The sequence below is a fragment of the Aptenodytes forsteri genome, unplaced genomic scaffold (assembly GCF_000699145.1).
Source record: "Aptenodytes forsteri isolate BGI_AS27 unplaced genomic scaffold, ASM69914v1 Scaffold120, whole genome shotgun sequence".
NCBI lineage: Eukaryota > Metazoa > Chordata > Aves > Sphenisciformes > Spheniscidae > Aptenodytes > Aptenodytes forsteri.
The window spans coordinates 2,446,821-2,464,743 of record NW_008795938.1 but is presented as its reverse complement, the minus strand read 5'-3'; the positions used below and the strand labels follow the sequence as shown (position 1 = coordinate 2,464,743).

General features: G+C 38.2%; 1 protein-coding gene across 1 annotated transcript in view; it reads right to left on the bottom strand.

The window, feature by feature from the left end:
• Positions 1-17,923, bottom strand: part of PRLR (prolactin receptor) — a 64,031-nt gene that overhangs the window by 21,849 nt on the left and 24,259 nt on the right. The window contains exon 2 of the mRNA XM_009285178.1: positions 1,702-1,769. The gene's annotated coding sequence lies outside the window, so the exon portion shown is untranslated. The remainder of the gene's footprint in view (positions 1-1,701; positions 1,770-17,923) is intronic.

Below are 17,923 nucleotides of genomic sequence, written 5' to 3'. Positions count from 1 at the left end.
ACTTTTTAGCAGGGCCTGTTGCGACAGGACAAGGGGGAATGGCTTTAAACTAAAGGGGGGTAGATTTAGACTAGGTATAAGGAAGACATTTTTTACACTGAGGGTGGTGAAACAGTGGCACAGGTTGCCCCGAGAGGTGGTGGATGCCCCATCCCTGGAAACATTCCAGGTCAGGTTGGACGGGGCTCTGAGCAACCTGATCTAGTTGAAGATGTCCCTGCCCACGGCAGGGGGGTTGGACTAGATGACCTTTAGAGGTCCCTTCCAACCCAAACTATTCTATGATTCTATGATTATACTGCAAATTAAAAGCTGTGGATGTGCAGTGTGTCCAGAGCACTGCTTTCCCTCTCTGAACCAGCCCTAATTGGAAGTCACCAAATTCTGAATCCCTCAGGCACCCAGTTCAGCCTTCATGGAGATGTATAGGCTCCAGAGAAGATAAGGAGTTCAGACATGTCTCTGATCTGAATTTCTTGTGACTGATTCCAGGTGACTATTTTAGCACGTAGGTTTTGTGGAGTGCTTTGTGATGATGCTTAGTTCCTGCTATTGGCTATGTCAGGGAACCTAGACATCCAGTTAATTTCTTGGAATCGAGCACTTCATATTTCTGCGTTGCATAAACTGGAAAGACATGTCTCTGATCTGAATTTCTTGTGACTGATTCCAGGTGACTATTTTAGCACGTAGGTTTTGTGGAGTGCTTTGTGATGATGCTTAGTTCCTGCTATTGGCTATGTCAGGGAACCTAGACATCCAGTTAATTTCTTGGAATCGAGCACTTCATATTTCTGCGTTGCATAAACTGGAAGCACCTACAAGTTCTTTTAGATTTCACCTGAAAAGCCTATATAAGGGTTTCTAATACATTTTTTGTAAATTTCCTTCTTAAACAAACCTTCTCCTATTGACCCTTTGTAGTCCTTCCTTTGATTAGCAGTCAACATGTGACGATGAATGGAACAACTTCTCTCACCCTTGGAGATGTGCTCCTCAGTCTGAAAGACTGAAGTAATTTTTGAAAAAGAAAAATTGTGAAACCCCAAATTCTTGAAAATAGTTTAGATACCTACTTTTCTATCACAGTATTTATGCACTTAACTTCTATTGATTTTACAGAACTGAGCCTGAAACTTTTTAAAACCCTCAACATCTAAACTGACAAGAAAAGCCAAGACAACACGAAGAAAGCACCATTATCGCTACTTTACAAATGGAGAACCAAGACAGAGAACAATCAAATGCTTTGCTCAGACTCATACTAAAAATGTAACAAAAGGTAAAAACTGATCCTTTCCTGCTAGGTTTTTTTTTTTCTTTTCTGAATACCACCTCTACTGCCTTTTTTTTCCCAATAAAACATGATTTAGCTAACAACAGCAATCTTCCTCTACCAGTCTCACAGCTCCTGAATATTCTATTTTCTTCCCTGGTGGTCTGTACGTTTAGTCATAATTTCAGTATTATTATTTTTACAGCAGTCTTTTACAGACAAGAAAAGCATAAGCTGTAAAGAGTAAAATTTTAGAGTTTGAAAGTTAGAATTTACATTAGAACTTGAAAATTGCTCTTGAAACATGACAGAAGTTCATCTCTACCAACTACCAAGCCCAACTCCACAGTCACTCTTTTGCTATAATGATTTTAAATATTATTTATATATAGCATAGTCATGAAATATAAAGTCCAGTTTCCTACCTAACGGGTTCATGTGTGTGAGGAGATTTTTATTCCTCTCATTCATGAATGTCAGATCACTTGATGATCTGCAAGAGAAAAGAATTGCAGGATTATTATATTACTGGAAGTATTACTACTTTATTCCTAAAACAGAAAGAGCAAAAAAAAAAAATCACTCTTTGTATTAGCTGACTCAGATACTGACAGTCTAAGTCAATACATTTAAACACTGAGAGCAATAGCAACTATGGTAAAATACCATTTTACTGTACACTCTTTCCTTTATCTGTTTCAATAAAAGCACAAAATTTTGAGGCAACTGAGGATGCAGTTTAGATTTACCAGTAGACTGTGCTAGGCTATGTGATTAAAGGCTAATCACCACCTACACAAAGGCCGGGACAGGATCAGATAAAAATTGACGGGGTCAGGGGAGGAACCCTAGCAGTCTAATCAGTGAAAATGGGAATCGGCTACACCGAAGACTACCAAAGCACAGTCAGACCATTGTCCCTTGTGTGGAAGCCACCAGGAGGAGCCAACCAAGCAAATCCCCTTCCCCATATGCCTCACAGACTGAAGGAGGTATAGCACTCGTTAAGGGATGCAGGGGGGAAAGAATTTGGGGAGGAAAGAAAGGGATCAAAGTGGACTGGGAAGAAACAAGCATGCGAAAATAAGGTGAAAAGGGGAATAAAGGGGTCAGTTAAGTGTAAACTGGTGGCTTGTCTGACTGAGATGTGTGCCTGATCACCGTAGTCTACCCTACGTTCTCAATTAAGTCCTATTTCTAACTATCTTCTGTCTGGGTGTGCTCTGTTCTGAGTGGGTACATTTGGATGCTAGCAAACTTTCAGCTGGATTAGCCAGTAAGGAGTGGATTGCAAACCTCTGGGCTCATATGCAACTCCCCCACTACTGGGGAGACCAGAGGATCTGGGGCCAGCTACTGCATCGCCTGAGCATCTAAGACCAGCTACTACAGCGATCCATTTTTTTTGTGCAAATACACACATATACGTGTAAATGTATATGTTACCTCTTTGTTGATGTGTGTGGCCTCTGTGTGTGTTTATTGCGTCCTTGTGCCCCCCCATCAGGAGCAGCTGCTCAGCTTCACTACTGGCAGAACCCGTGGATATGGACCTACAGCAGCCTCACATCTGCGGGGCTACCTGATTCAGCTGCCTCTAACAGACTGAAATTAAATGTTTTACCAAAAAAAGCCACTATGTTTAACTAACTGGTCTTTGTCATCCCATCTGAATACACTATGCTGTGAAGAAATAATTTAGATGAGCTTCAATGAGCAACTTATCTGCCAGAGCAAGAAAACCTATTTATACATTAAATTACTAACTTTGAAATGACTAACTTCATCATACTATTTCTTACAAAATCTTCTCTCTTTAAACAATTTGAAACAAAGTAGAATATTTTTACAACTAACATTATGCCTGGTCTGTATCGCCTGGAGAGCAGGTGGGAAGCTGTACTACTCAGTTACCAGGGTATTCTTTTGTTTGGCTCCATTTCAGTAAAGCTAATGAGAACAATAAAAATACCATGAAATTATTTGGCAGCTAGACATCATGCCATTACAGAGAATCAGATTTAATTGAGGGTGATAAATGGTTTCTTTTTTCTGTGCATATATAAAATGGCATAGATAACATATGACTGAATATGGCAGAAATAATGTTTGCAGTGAAGTTACTCAACCAAGACATAAGGTGAAATGTAGTTTAAAGATGGAGCTCAATAAGTGCTCTCTGTTTTAGAGAGGACAGAAATCTGGTTGTCAGTGTGCGTGCTGGGAACACAGTTTGACTCAACATTGGCTAAATAGAATAATTTTCCCAAAATACAAGCTGCCTTGTAGATCTAGATCACTTCACAGAGACAACTTAAAAATTATGCAATAGTTCCACATTTAAAAGGAAGCCTAGTTCTATGAGAAAATGTATGGTTATGATCACTAAATAAAAATAAGCTTTCCTCTACTTTTTCTGATTTCTACTACTTGGTACTACATCAAAACATACAGTTCTATCTTACCAGCAAATTTTATTCTGCTTTCATGACTGCTTTCATCAGGAAGTGATATCACGAACTGGTGACACATCCCTACATAATATGACTGACTTAAAACGTGGTTTTTACCAAAGCTACAATAGTGCCATAGGCACTGGCTTGTTCATATCAGTGATTGGAAAGGATCTGATAGAATTGACCTTACCTCCCGCATTAACCAGGACAATGACTCTCACCCAAGTATATCTACATCAAATAATCATTACTCAAATCATATTTATTATGATAGTCCTGAGAACAAAGATAGAATCCCACTGTCTTAGGTACTGTACAAAGAAGATTTTCTGCTCTTAAGAACTGAAAATGTAAATAACTGATTAATAATACAAAGTGGAAGAAAGGGATATAACAAGCAGGTCAAAACTTCAATATTTTTTGTTTGAAACTAAAGATTATTTTCATCACAAAATATTTTCAAAATATCCCATAAACTGGAAACCGCCTATGAAGAATCAGTTTTAGAAAATTCACTTCAGAATGTCACAAATTCTTTTTCAGCCAAAGCCAATGCATGCAAATTTTCAAAATTCCAAAATGAACAAATATCACCAAATACCAACATAAATCAGTTTGTTTTGAAATTTTCCAGTAGAACATTTTCTTAAATCTACGCAAATAATTGCATTTTATTATAACTTTTTTTCCAATGAAAACATGTTGTGATGAAAAATTTCTGATAATCTTTAATTATACATAGAATTTCAATGAGCAATGCAATGGCACGAAATGTCTTGCTATTCTGACATTTCTGGGGGAAGATGCTGGTGTAGAGGTTAGGAAGTTCATCGCGGAGAGACTACGATGACTAAAACTTTACAGGAAGCAAAGGAACAGGACTCTGAAAGCAGTAAAGGGAACACAGTAACAGAGGAAAGTGTGAAAGGTTTATGGAGTGAATCTGAGGGAGAGACAACGAGGAAGGACACAGAAGGGGGAAAGAACAATCTGTTGGTACTGGGCAGTAAAGGGTCAGATAAAGTTGTAATTTTGAATGTATTCCAATATTCCCTTTGAGTTTCAAAGCTCCATCCACTGGATGCCATCCCCAAATAGCCTTTTCTTGGTGAACACAGGCGATGGGGTTGGGTGGAGGACAAGCATCTTCTGGATCCTAGTGCCTGCAAGCATCAGTAGGGTAATGCTGAAGAAAGCTGTGACCTTAGCTCTGGCACAGCTTCTTTATTCCCTCTCACTGAGACAGTCCATTTTGGCTGAGTCTGTGTCTGGAGTGTCTCTCCAAAGCTTCATGACTGTGGTAAGACTGTAACAGAAAGAACCTGGCTGCAGGGGAATAAATGTTCTTGTTGAATCACAAATATGCTCAGTAATTAACAATATCAGTGGCAGCAGAGCAAACTATTGGACAAATAATTGTTTTCTGTTTCAGTGTTCTCTTTTTCAGGAGGTCCTCAGTATGAGGTCGTAAAAGTAGCTGTTTCTTTGTCTTTTTCTGAGTACATGTTGTACATTTACACTTGAATTGCTTAAGTGACTGTAGAGTTACTCTGTAAAAGAACACAATTATCAAAAATTACTACTCCAGTCAAACTGAATAAACACTCAATGTCCTATTATTTGTGAACATGAACATTTCTCAAACATATTCCTCGAGCTTCAAACTTGTTGATAAAAGAGCTTTGTGGTTGCATGCTGAAGGCTACCACTAATGCCATATACAGATCAAGTGGCATACTGGCTAGCTAAAGGAATGAAACAATGTTATCCCAGTAATCTAAAACTGAGGGAAAAATCTTTTCTTTCAATTATTTGAGAGAAAATGCTGACAATAAGGGGAATAAAACAATATTTAACCTTCAACCTTCACTTTCCTGAGCTTAAAATAATTAATCTTCTGGCACTTCTAACCTAAAGCATTATACTCCCTTTAATACAGAAATATGTGGATATGCAAAGAAGTATCTTTATCACGCCTAGCTCTAATCTTGGTGGCATTTTCTAGATCTCCTCCGCAACCTAATTCCTGAGCAGACTAGTGTTAACACATTTTATAAACAGATTATTTTCTACAGGTGTTTACATAGGTGGCATTAATCTCTAGTGTCAGTAAAAACCACACAGCTTCCTTATGAGGAGTGTCTCATTACAGAAAGTCAAATGTTCAAACTACTCCGAACATTCTACATGCCAAACCAGTAACAGTATCAATACTGCTGTATCACAACCCTGTTAAGTTTCACATAGATGCTCATCTTCCATCAAAAATATCTTTATTTAATTACAGTTTTGCAGTGGAAGAATACTGAAGCTCCTAAAAGCTGCAATATGCGTTCTGAAGGAACTGAATTCACTCCTTGATCAGGAGCACGAATTTCCCTTCTAATTTCTTCACGATGAATATATAAACTGAATGAAGCATAGCACCAGCTTGATCTACCCCCCCATCTTCATCCCAGGCTGCTATTTTGTGGAGATTCTCAGTCATGGTGAATTGTGTTTTGGATTTTTCATTTGTTTTGCAGTATAAGGAAATGACCCTGAGATTGCAGACTGTGGGACTTTTATGTACTTGTTTACAGAACAAAGACTTACACTGCAATCTCTGGAAGTTAAAGGTAAATTTATTAATGTATTCATTCATTAACCCATTCATTCATTAACTCACTTGCTCTGTTCCTTAGAAACTGCAAGGACAGTATTGTGTCTTCTAATGATGAATGCGTTTCTATCAGGTAATATTTGCATCTCTGACAAAGTAAATAAAACATGTCAAGAAACTACTTGAAGAAATTAATTTTGCAGAGAGAGAGAGATCTTCATTGTGCAGCAAAGGCAAACAAATGGATTCACCAATAAAGATTAATTAAATATGGGATATTAGGTTTCAGACTATGGATAGTGTTTAGTTTTAAGAAACTAAGGACATAAGAATGCCTCTCCCTTACCTCTGCTTAACACCAAATATGTCCAATTAGATTTAACATGAATGTTTCAGTTTGCCCTGCTCCTCTGTGGAGCTTGCACACTTCTTGGTTAAATAATGAAGAAAGAGCTACTAAACACAATTTGGAGAAGAAAAGATTTCAAGGAATGAAAAATATATTCTGTACTAGAGCAAAATCTATTTTAACACTTTTCTTCAGTATGTTCCTGTTATTTGGTGAAAAAAGACTCAGAATGAAATGAAGGACTTTTGGTTATAGCATGTATCGATGCATCTGGCTACATCTGTTCTTTCAGTAAATGTTCTTGATTCACTGTTTATTGCATAGCTTCAGTGGCTGTGAAATTTTTCCTTCTTTGCCCTCAGTCTCAGGTTGGACCTATGGTGTGTATGATAATTGTCAAGTTTTATAAGCCTTATTATACGAGGTAATGACTTCACCTTGGAACACTGGAGTCAACACTGGAGTCTGCTGCCTTTGAAATGGCATGCTTCTTCAAGATTATGAAACTGCCATCCAGTTTAGGGGCCAAAGGGGAAGGCATGAATGTGGGGTGTGGAGTGGTCAATTCAGAACTGCTTGCAAGCAAAACCATCTGATTTTCACCTAAAAGAAAACTCTGATGAAAATTCAAAAGTTTCAGTAACTGCAGGTAGACAGAGATGACCTTTTATGCCCAAGCATCTGAAACGTCAGATCTGCGTGTTTTAATCGGACCCACAAAAACATCAAAAAAAAGAAAATGTGATGATAATAAATCTGAAATATCAATGACATTTCTTTTAGAATTATTAGATATTTACAAGGAATCAAAGACAAGGCATAAGCATCAGGAACCTTCATGCTTGCCCTCTGTATGGTGGACTTCATGGTAAATTGCAGCAAACTAGTAAATTTTACTAACAGCTGAAATAATTTTAAACATGGTAATTTAGATCAATAGAAATCAACTATCAGCCTCTCTAATTAACATCAACCCATTTTGGTTTATATCCCATTACAAACAACTTTAATTAGTAATTTTTTGTAGGCACCCAGTTACCCAATCATAATTCAAATGGTAAAAACATTCATTTTGCATTGAATCCACAATATTTCTTCCACAGTCCCTGAAATAAAAACCTTATGCTGACATTTATGAAATGGCAGGAGGAAAAAATGCTGTAACTGTGAGGTTTACTTTAGGTAATAACAACACAGGCTTTTAAATCCTTGCTTACATAAAGCCTGACCTTTTCACTTGATATAAAAGTCATTTTTACTGAAACTTGGATCCACACCTTCAGCCATTATTGTTACCTGCATCTTTTCAAGTTGCCTTTTCAGTGATGCCTCTTATGGTCATATGCCTGCATCTTCTTTGGCTGCATGCCCTAGGTAGCAGCATATTTTATATAATTTAAATGGAAAAATCACTGAAGAATAACACAACCATGTTTTAAATTACTCTTTTAATTTAATCCTTGAGTTGCTCCACTGACACTATGTTGAATATATGATCTGACACTGTTTAATAGATACCAGCACCAGACTTTCAAATCCAGTTCGGATTGTTTGTTTAACTGGGCATGGTAGGAACCTTGAGCCAGAACAGTCAGACCTCTGTCTCCCTTAAGGTCTTCTTCACTTGAAATTTGTGCATCCTTCAGAGTGCAGGAGAAAAGGATGGTTACACCTCTGACAAGGCTGCCTATATAAGTCTTGGGTGGCTATCACCAGCACACAGAACAAAGCAGCTATGAAGCAGCTCAAGCACACAGAAACTATTAGGGCTCTAAGAACCAGCCATGAAGTGGGTAAAAGAGGCACCTTTCCTTCCTCCTCCCTGGAGTTTTGTACCAGGTGCAGCTCAGAGACTGTAGGGGACTCAGCTTGCAAAGTTGCTATCTGGATGAGGAACAGGTTTTGAAGGTTGCCTCGAGACAGTCTTTCAAGACAGCACAAATAGCAATAGGACCTTAAGAGGGCAAATTAGTTGCAGACAATATGGATGGGTAATTGAGGCATTTTGAAATCTTTAGATGTAAACACAGATTTTAGAAATAAGTAGACCAAGTGAGTCATAGAAGTCCATTGGGTTATAAATACCGTTCTGCTTTTTTTGCTCACATTTCTTCAAACTGATTTTTACCTCACTTTCAGAGTCCTAGCTACATTTAAACATTTACTGTCGTACTTTTCATTTACATAGCTACCTTCTATGAAGTATGCTGACTGGTACAAAAATTACTAGCTGTTCGATAATACAGATCAATTCTTCTTCATCGTTAAATGCTGCTGAATAATACACACTAAGGACACACTCAGTTCGCCACCACTGCAATGCTCCTAAACTGCTTCAGACACCTACTGCCAACGAAGCAGCATGCCGATGCAAACCTCATGTCTCTGTTCTGGACTGTAGTGTGAGCTACTCAGGACAGGCACCCAGAATCACACAGACTGAGAGTCACAGGCGTACAGATCTGAAGAAACCACCACTAACCTCCTGTATGGATATGTTACTGCCCTTCAACAGAAGCTGTTAAGTGCAGTCAGAATGCTGTGTTACCCTATACAGAGAAGAGATAGGCAATGCCTCAGTTGTTGGAAGGTTAAATAAACACGGTAGCATTTAGCCACTTCTCACAGCTCGTTGTGTCTTTGGTATGAAAACCAAATCAAGAGGACGGGTTTTTTAACAGAGATTTCTGGTACATTCCTCCCCCAGTGGTGCAAAAGAACACTGGTTCTGCAAGTTGTTGATGCGCATTGCAGTTCAAAATCTACTCCACTATTTCAGTTTCCAACTCTACTTTAACTGCTCAACTTTTTAACTGCTTAAACAAAATTCATTCTTTGAAAGGTGAAACTGGTACTTGAAAATACTGATGTATGTATAGAAGCATATGAAAGGAAAAGGTCACGGGCTCTTTTTTAGGTCTCAAAACCTCTGATTTGAGCAAGAGTGCTTACTTTTTATACCTATGTATACCTAGAATAGTTTCACAATTATGTGTATACGACAGTATACACAAACAGAAAAATCTCCAAGTGCACAATAACAACTATGTTGCTACACAAAGTATGACCATTTATTCTTAGCTTATTTATTTATTAGCTTAAGCTTACTCCTTTTCATTTTAATACTCAATCTTGAATCACCTTGTCCTTCAAATAACTTACAACATTCAAAAATGTAAACAAATGTTGTGATTCCTTTTACAGGATCACGTTCTGAGCAGATACATTTATGAGACTAGATATACATGAACATTTTCTTTGAGCATAGTATTAAAGCTCTGTTATATGTCAATGATGTAGTCATGGGACAACTGCAAACAGCAGTTTGAATTATGAGGCCAGCTCTGAGAAGAACTTTGCGTTAGAGCTCCACTATGCTCATTTTCCACTGGTGAATATGTATAAGAACTGGCACTGAGGTTCAGGAAATTCTGGTTCTAATCCTGAATCTCTTTTTTTTTTCTTTTATATGATATTTTCCATTAGTCAAAATCTGATTCCTTTTTTAGAGGAACTGTGTTCATAACAAAAGCAGCAGCCAATGACCGAATTCCTTTACAAACCACTTTATTTTTGACTTTACAGCCAAACCATTAAATAAGTCATATAAATTCTCAACCTGGGAACAAACTGTCATTCTTCAGAAAGTTCATCTGTTTATGTTTGGCTAAGTGCATGGAAAAGAAAAGCTTTGTCATTTCTTGATGTTTTTTCTCCCCCTCCACTAGCATGCAGGTTGGTAACCCCTAACAAGTATTATATACCTGGCATTTCTATTTGCGTGACATTTTCAGTGATTGCACTGAAATTACATCCCAGAACATTTTAATGATTATCACCTTACAAAAACCTCAGAGTGACAGCACACTTCTCATTACTGAGGAACACAAGTCTTTGTTCTTTTTAGCATCTACAAAATAAGCAGGTCTGCATTTTTCCTGCAGCTTTACTTATACAACTATGTTTGACATTAAAACCCAGCAAAGCCTCCTACTTGTATGATGAAAGCAGTACTAGGTTATGAAGTCTGGGTGGAGTGCCTGACTGAGGACATTGTGAATTGAGGAGATGGGCTCTGTGCCAGCTATGACTATGGCAGCACAGAGGAAGAGAATACTCAACCCGCTTTTTGTAATACAGACAGTTGTTATGAAACAAAATTATTTTCAGATAGTTCTATTCTACAGAGTGGTATTGACCTATGTTGATGGTGCCAGGGTGTGATGAGTGGCTTAGAGACATTGCTTATCCCTTATACCCTCAGTTGCATCAAACATTTCTTGGCCATTGCTAACACTTTGTGCCTTTGAATATAGCGAGTCTGTAATTTTGTGAGAACAAAAGCTCTTTCGGGAACAGTTTTGCAATACAGAGTCAACAGGAGTTAAGTTGTAAAACGTGGCAATAACACATGATTAAAGCTGAGACTAGCCTGGAAAAAACCCATGTTTTTCCATGAGCAGTGGAACTAATAAAGCCTGATTTTCTAAGAATTTGTTGCACCTTGCCACTGGAATACCAGCTTCCTCCTTCCTGACATCAACTATGATACTCCATTGGCCAAGAAGCTATGGCTGGGCTGGACATAAACTTATGCTGATGGGGTGGTTTCTACATGAGTTCGCTTGAATGGCCAGCATGCATATGCTGACAGTTTAACGGGCTTTTGCCAAATGGGAGGCGATGGTAACTATATTCTGCCCAATTTTCCTCCACATGAGGAGGAATGCTAATTAGGGTCTCTCTTTTCCATTAATTTGACAATTTTCAGAAAAATTGTATGTGTCTATTATCTTTGGGAATTCCACCCTCTTTTAAATATGATTTATACTGGACAACAGGATAATACAATATTGGAAGGAATGGGGCCTATAGATTGTGAGATCAGTTAGCCTCACTTCCTTAGTAAACCAAGAGCAGTTTCATATATCAAAATCTCCAATGATTATTTTGTAATGTCGGAGCAATTTTAGTTTTATTTTTCTGGTAAGTCTGTAACAGTGTTTCTGTTCACTCTGAGTATGTGGTTCGCTTTTATGGGTTGCCACCTGAGCAAACAGGGCATAGGCTTTTAAAAAATGTGTGGACTACAAATTATTGCCTCACTTGGATAAAAATAGACCTGTTTGGTCATTTGCCTAGAAACCAGGAGGCGTAAGTTAAATTATCATCTCATCCTACGGAAATTCAATGCCAAATCTCTTACTTCTTATGGCATAGAGTAATCTCGGCTAGAATTGTTCTCTACCCTTCTTGTTTCCATTCTAGCTATGAATGCAAGAGTTACAGGGACAGAAAAAAGATAACCAGGACAGAATGTGACTATAGCTTAGTGTTTAGGGTACTTGGCTGGGAAAGAATGAGGTTTGCTTGCTCCTTGCCCAAATTTTCTGTTTATTGTACAGTGGCTGCTTAATGTAAAATACATGAAGAGATCTGGTGGGCAGGAAACACAATATTTTAGAATAGCAATGCAAAGGAATGTGCAAGACAGCCTGGATCTGAATTCATATGTGAAAAGTGATTTGCTGCTTAACTGGCAGGGTGGTTCAGTCTTCTACAGTAGTTAAGGAAGAACATGAGAAACAAAGGATTTGGGTGACTGATCAAGGAACTGTCCTCGAACCCTGTCTAGCTTGTTCCGCTGGTGACAAATTCACAAAGAAATGTGAGAGAGACAGGCCAATATTTTTGTTTGGACAAAAGGCAAAAGGAAATGTTTGGAGATGTAGATTCATGGGTAATCACCACAGAGAAGATACTTGGATGGTCCATTCAGATGAGATTCAGATGAGATGTAGAATAAGATGTGGAGGGAGAATGAAAGAGGATCAAGAGTAGACCCCTGCAGAGAAAGAAGAGAGAAGACACGCTGTAGTAGTCAGGAGAATTATGGAAGACAGGGATAAAAGGAAAACTTCTGTCTCCTGTTGCATGTGTGTCTGTACATGCATGCACACAGAAGGGAGGGGAGTCTGAGGAAGAAGGGAAGACAGCTGTAGGGGAAAAGGGACAAAGTCTTTTGCAATATTTTTTAGAGATAAATCAATTACTCAGCAATTTAATTGGTATTTCACAAGCTGCATATTAAATAGTTAAAGTTTGCATAGGAGATCTTGTGGAGTCACCATCCTTGGAGACTGAAATTAGCCGACAAATTAGACATGCAGAAGCATGTATTTGTTTAACTTTCCATTCAAAAGAAATGTTCTAAAAACAGTCTTGAAGAACAAATCAATGGTATTTGCCTGAACACAAGTAAAAAAGAGAAAAAAGCTAATTGACCTTAACTCTAGACATACAACAGCTGTTAAAGTTAGGAAAGTGGAAAACCAAATACAACATGTTTGTTTAGAACTTCATGAAATGCTGTGAACATTTGGAGCTACCTAGTATGTTGCAAACCCTAAACCTCAAGGTTTATGGTTAGGAACCATGGTATCCACATATTCTCCTGCATGTGTTAATTACACTGAGCTAGATGTGGCAGGTAAATCTTACTGCCAAGACTGAAAAGACCAGTTAAGTACAAGCTACAAGAAGTTTTACTTCTTATTGGCGGCACTGCTAGAGAAGAATTCGAAAAGCAGAGGTAACTGTGAGGGACATGCACATAGGAATCATTAAATTCAGGAAATGCTGCACACAGAACGAGACAATGTGTCTGTATGTAAGCAGATTGTAAGAAATGCACTAAAAATGGAAAACAAAAGCCATAGAAGGACCCAGCAGGGTCACCTAAATTTCATGGGACCTATTAAGGTTAAGTAGAACAGCATAGAATCACAAAACCAAAGAATAATTCAAGTTGGAAGGGAGCTTGGGGGATCTCTAATCCATCCTCTGCTGAAAGCAGTCACCTATGAGACCAGACTGGGTTGCTCTGGGCTTATCCACTCACAGCTTGAAAATCTCCAAGGATGGATACTGCACAACCTCTCTGCAGCAACATGTTCCACTGCTTGACTGTCCTTATGGTGAACAAATACTACCCTATATTCAGTTAGAACCTCTCTTGTTTCAGTATATGCCTGTCATCTTTTGTCCTCGTACCATGCACTGCAGTAAGAGCCTGCCCTCATCTTCTCAATAACTTCCCTGCAGGTACTGGAAGACTGCCATCAGGAAAATGCCTATTTTCCTTTCTGTTTATAGCTCTACTGTCCTATTGTCACTCTCTGGTTGTAATCCAAAACTTTTACTCTCTTGGAGCACTTATCTGAATTTCAGGCTGACCTTCTGATGCAGTAACTACATATGCATTCTATGATGTCTGTGGCCCTTTCTCCCTCTTAGAAGCAAATAAAACCAGTGTAAAACAAAAACTGCAGTTCCTTCAGTCACATTGGCCAAGTACTAACAATCGAGGAAAAAGAAAAATGCACTTGACCTACGTAAAAAAGGGTATGTCAGCATCAACTTCATATGAACATGTATATTTCTACAAAAGGAAACAAAATTCAAATAGATCATGAACATGAACCCTAGTGAGCTACTGCTGTTTCTTCATAGCAGTCTCAACTTGAATAAATAATTTTGATTATTGTTATTATTGTTATTAATTTTTCTGGAATGAGTTATATAAAATAAAAGACATCAGCTCCCATAGAACTGTCAACTGTGACAGTGAGCAGATCTAAAAAACCACCAAAATATTAAAAATAGATATGTGTGAGATAATTACCAAGTCATATTTTGAAAAGTAACTATTAGCCTTGTTACATTGTGCATTTAGATCATCCCTCTCTTCATATCTTGTGTGTATGGATGTGGTTAGAAACCTACTTTGCTGCAAATAAACTAGGTGGTCTCAGTAGGGAGGTAGGGTAAAGAGTACCAGGAGTTCAACAAAGAATGCGAACCAGCCTGTGGGCCCTCATACTCTCAGGAGAAATGGCTGATAATGAAACAGTCTTGAAATTAGGGATTTCATTATAGGCTCAGAAAAGGACTTTATATTTTGACTGGTATAATATTATCAGCCTTCCCTAGCCAGTTTGGCACGAACACTCCAAAAATTACACAAGAATAAGCAGGCACAAAAAACTGCCAACTCACTGCTAAAACAAAACCTATTCAAACTCTGCGTGCTAAAGAAATGGTTCAAGAACATTTCATAGTAATGGAAAAAGTACTTCTTGAAATTGGCAAGATTAGAAAGAGCTTAGCTTGATGCAGCTGCCTATTGTTTCAGATGAAAAAGATTAGCATAGGTGGGAATTCATTTTTTATTTTCATTTTCATAAAAGCTGCACGTTCTCATGTCTAGTCCATTTCTTTTAACGCCACTGTCCCCTTTCCCACAGACAGAGATATTCTGCAGTTGCTCACTTAAACCTACAGCTGCAGAATAAGAGACAATTTACTGGGTAGCATTAGCATATCGCTAAACTGACCTGCATTGGAAGAATGGAGTCTATTAGAGAAAGATTGTTTGCCTGTTAAATAAGATCGCTAGACAACAAATGTTTAGGTTTAAAACTGTTGAAGTGAATGCAGTTATATCAATAACAATTATCAGTTCATTGTGCCTAAGATCCTAAGGCTCAAGATACCTACCCACGGCCCTGGGAGCACATACACTATTCTCTTTACTATGGCAAGACACTGAAGCTACTTCCTCATGGAGGGATACAATAAAGTTTTATGTGTAGAGAAAAGGCAGCATCTTGCCTTTACTCAGCAACAGAAAATACAATAAGGTTTTAAGAGTCTCATATGCTTTCCCACTTTTTTTTTTTTTTTTTTTTTTTTTGCTTGTGCTTATGTGGTATAAGCCTTGCAAGTTTTGCTGATGTTGATGGATTCTTTTACTTGTAAGGGGAGTGCAATGCCCTTTTTCTCATGCAACCTGCGTATATAATATAAGTAGCTTGTGAATACTTGAGAAAAGCTAAAAAAGTTGCACTCTGACTCAAAACATATTCTAGATCACAGGAAATGTAACATCTTTATTTAAGTAAACCCATGCTGTTTATGTGGAAACAGTCTGGAAATGGGCTCGGAAAGAGTCTAATATGATAATGCAGCAGGGCTCCAGTAGTACCTTCAGTTATTAAACTGATTTGCAGATAAATATAATAATCTCCCTCTTTTTGTGTATAAACAGCTGAAATGAAAACCCAAATGCAGATTGTTTCCCCATTGTCTTAATAAATAAACCATTAAGATCCCAGAGCTAATTCTAATGAAACAGAAAATGCTCCTGAAGCTAAAATCAGTGAGATTAGAATCTCACTTGAACAAAAAAGTAATCTAAATCTGACCTAGTGTTTTCTGATTTGTAAGACACTCCGTTCAATGCAATGGAAAGATAATCCCTGGCACTTTGCACACTCACTCAGCGTTCCCTATTTAACAATCCAAAATATTCTCTACAAAGTGGGTATCTTGGTGCTGGTTGAGTCCTCCCTTCATCTGACTGCTGAGCTGGGTCCCAGTGCACTGGACATTTGCGTGCTTCACGTCTGTCCATCCTGAACTGATACAGCTTTGCTTGCCCTTTGACATAGTCCCTGCGTATGGGCTGCTGGCGGGGCTCTGACAAAATGGAGCCCTCCAGCTGTATGTTCCTGGGAACACTGTTGACCTCCAAGGCATCCCAACAGGTGGAACAGACCCTCTGGACATATCAACATGCAAAGCCATTTCAGCTTTGCACAGGGAGTCTAAACACATCTTAGGTACTCAGATGGCATGAAAAGAACAGAACTAGAAGAAAACAGAAGAAAACATCAGACCCTTTAATATAATACACAACTTTTTGTTCCAGGACTGTTTCATCTTTGCTAGTTATGGGGTTCATCCCACAGCTTAACAAGCTCAAACTTAATGTAAAACATTCCTTTTACTCCTTGTAGGTCCTTGGGATTCCTCTCTTGACACATCTACCTGCTCCATTTTTGAATGCCAGTATCTAAATATTTGTTCTTTCCATTCTCTGGCTGCATTTGTCTACTCTACATTTTCTGAAAAGACTCTAGAAGAACTTGTAGCATCATCTGGTATAATCTTTCAGGTGCTTCCCCTTATTCAGGTCAATAAGGAACTATTTACATAAATAAGCTGAGACATTGTACATCCCTTACAGTAAACAGCTGAATTCAACTCCACTGAGGTAACTCTGATGCAAAAAAATAATCAGAACAACTTATAATTTCCCCTGCCAAATTTCATAATAGCTTCATAATTTCTCTTACACTTCATAAACTGTACAGAAAGTACTGTTATTTCAATTTTCTGTGAGGGCACAGTGAGTGAAATACACTGAATACAGTTGAAAATAAAACTTGGAAGCTTATTTCACCATCAAAGCTTGTATGGCAAATATTGTATATTGCTTCCTGTACAAAAAAGAAAGATGAAGTAAAAACATAACCTTTCATTTAAAAAAATATTTGCTTTACTACCTTTTTTCAGTCTATTTTTAAGGTGATGTATAGTTAGATGATTTTTAAGGATTAAAATGAATTAATGCAAACTATTTTGGCACTACATAATATTCTTAAACAAGCTACTGATAAAAATAATTTATATAACATTGCATTTTTACATGCTATTTTTCAAATTTTAGATTAAGATGCATTCCTATGGCTAATGCCTTACAAGCTAAGAAGGATCAAGCAGAAAATCACAAATTAGGAAGGAGTTTGAAGAACTTCTAGAAGTAATAAGTGTTGATAAAAGTATTCTTGGAAGCCAAGAACGGGGAGACCGATTCTTCCACTAAAACCTCTGCGAAAGAAGTAAACCCGAATATCACAAAACTCAGATTATAAATTCAAGTCTTCACAGCCTGTCCCAGCCAGATCAAGTATTAACTTGTCCCTCAAATGTTTTTTATACTGAGAAAGAGGAAAAACAAAGTTTACATTGACCTAAATGCATTTGATAGAAATAGGCACAGAACAATAACCTTGACAAATGATAGCACAAAAGAGGGGGAGAGTGGAGCCACAGGTTGGGGAGGGGTTGTATGAGTAACTGCAGTGAGACTGTATAGTCCTCAAGGGTGAGGACAAGCTGCTTAAATTCTCTTTAGGGAAATCAGAATAGAATCATAGAATAGTTTGGGTTGGAAGGGCCTCTAAAGGGTCATCTAGTCCAACCCCCCTGCCGTGGGCAGGGACATCTTCAACTAGATCAGGTTGCTCAGAGCCCCGTCCAACCTGACCTGGAATGTTTCCAGGGATGGGGCATCCACCACCTCTCGGGGCAACCTGTGCCACTGTTTCACCACC